Source organism: Sander vitreus, chromosome 24 (assembly GCF_031162955.1).
Source record: "Sander vitreus isolate 19-12246 chromosome 24, sanVit1, whole genome shotgun sequence".
Lineage (NCBI taxonomy): Eukaryota > Metazoa > Chordata > Actinopteri > Perciformes > Percidae > Sander > Sander vitreus.
Window position 1 is genome coordinate 12885949 of NC_135878.1, and position 2095 is coordinate 12888043.

Below are 2095 nucleotides of genomic sequence, written 5' to 3' on the forward strand. Positions count from 1 at the left end.
GTGAAAGTTAATTGTTTCCTAATAATATTGCTTGGAGGAAGCATGTACAAGGAGAAAAGAATTGGTCCAAGCACTGAGCCTTGAGGAACTTTAGCGTACTTGGAGGATTTATCGTTGATATTGACAAATTGAGATCGATCAGAGAAATAGGACTTAAACCAGCTTAGTGCGATTCCTTTAATGCCAACTAAATGTTCCAGTCTCTGTCAAAGGATGGTATGGTCAATAGTGTTGAATGCAGCACTAAGATCTAATAAGACAAGTATGGAGACAAGTCCTTTGTCAGCAGCAATTAGAAGGTCGTTAGTAATTTTCACCAGTTCCGTCTCTGTGCTGTGTCACCAGTGCCGTCTCTGTGCTATGATGGTTTCTAAATCCTGACTGATGGTCCTCAAATAGACTATTCCTATGTAAAAAAGTCACATAACTGATTAGCGACTACTTTCTCAAGGATCTTGGAGAGAAAGGGAAGGTTAGATATAGGTCTATAGTTGGCTAAGACCTCAGGATCGAGGGTGAGTTTTTTCAGAAGAGGTTTTATCACAGCTACTTTAAATGACTGCGGTACATAACCTGTTAATAAAGACATATTGATCATATCTAGTAATGAAGTGTTAACCACAGATAACGCTTCTTTAAGTAGCCTCATTGGGATGGGGTCTAAGAGACAAGTAGTCTCCTTAAATTTAGCTATAGCACTGTCAGATAGGCATCTAGTGTAGAAGGTTTTATTTAATTTCATATAGTCGGGTAATAAGAATTCAAAAGTTATTAAAAATTGGTCTGATAATAAGGAATTCTGTGGAAATACTATTAAATCTTAAATTTTGATGCCATATGACAACACAAGGTCGAGGGTGTGGTTAAAACAGTGCGTGGCCTTATGCACACTCTGACTGAAACCAATTGAATCTAGTAGTGAGTTGAAGGCAGTACTAAGGCTATTGCTGTCAACGTCCACATGAATATTAAAATCACCTACAATAAGTAGGTGTATAAGTAATAATCACCCCATAGAAAGCTTACATATACTTAGGGAGTAATGAGTCGCAGCGTTAGTTCTACACTACCGGGGTACTCCTTGGAAACACTGAGCTTCTCTCTCCTCTCTCTTTCCATCTGTGTGTATTCGTGTCACAGAAATGCTTGTTACTAACATAACTCCAGGGAGCTTATTCCCTGGAGTCCTTATGTTCTTTTTGCTGTGCCCTATTACACCCTGCTACGCACTGCAATGCCCGGCTTTGACTTGCTATGTCCGGCCAACGCCCTGCCACGCCCTGTTATGCCCTGCTATGCTCTACGACACCATGAACTATTATAACTATTACAATATCTTTATTGTGACTATTGTTGCCATTGTTCATCATACCCCCAACGGGCACCGTCAGACACCACCTACCAAGAGCCTGGGTCTGTCCGAGGTTTCTTCCTAAGAGGGAGGGTTTTTCCTTGCCACTGTCACGCTTACGCATTTATGCATGCTCATGTGGATCACTGGAATTGTTGGGTCCTTGTAAATTATAGAGCGTGGTCTAGACCTACTCTATCTGTAAAGTGTCGTGAGATAATTCCTGTTATGATTTGACACTATAAATAAAATTGAATTGAATTGAATTGAGTAACTTTTTGGCTCTGGGAAATCAGGAATTAAGTTTGTTCTCATTATTTAATATAAAGGTGACTGTATGTAAATGCCAGTGACAAGAAAGTATTGAGGTAATTAACTGATTATCAGGCACTGCTGGGATTTGAACCCAGGATCTCCTGTTTACGAGACAGGCGCTTTAACCTCTAAGCTACAGCACCTTGTACAGTTAAAAGAAACGGTATGCTCGTTTTGTTGGGGCTGAACGTGGCCCAGGTGTACACTAGGACACTGTAACATGCCCACCATGTGGGTGGAGATGGCATGGCGTGGATATGACACATGCGTTTGGTATGGGAGACCTGGGTTCAATTCCCACTGCAATACAACAACCAATGTGTCCCTGAGCAAAACACTTAACCCCTAGTTAACCCGTGGCTTAAGGTGCATGTGATGCTGACTGTGTCAAAGGTGAAATGAACTTGAATTTTAAGGGCCAAGGCATTT

At 41.1% G+C, this 2095-nt stretch overlaps 1 non-coding gene across 1 annotated transcript; it reads right to left on the bottom strand.

Moving 5' to 3' along the window:
- Nucleotides 1-1736: 1736 nt before the first annotated feature.
- trnat-cgu (transfer RNA threonine (anticodon CGU)) lies at nt 1737-1809 on the bottom strand. The gene has a single exon. It is a non-coding gene; the product is annotated as a tRNA-Thr (tRNA).
- Nucleotides 1810-2095: the final 286 nt, after the last annotated feature.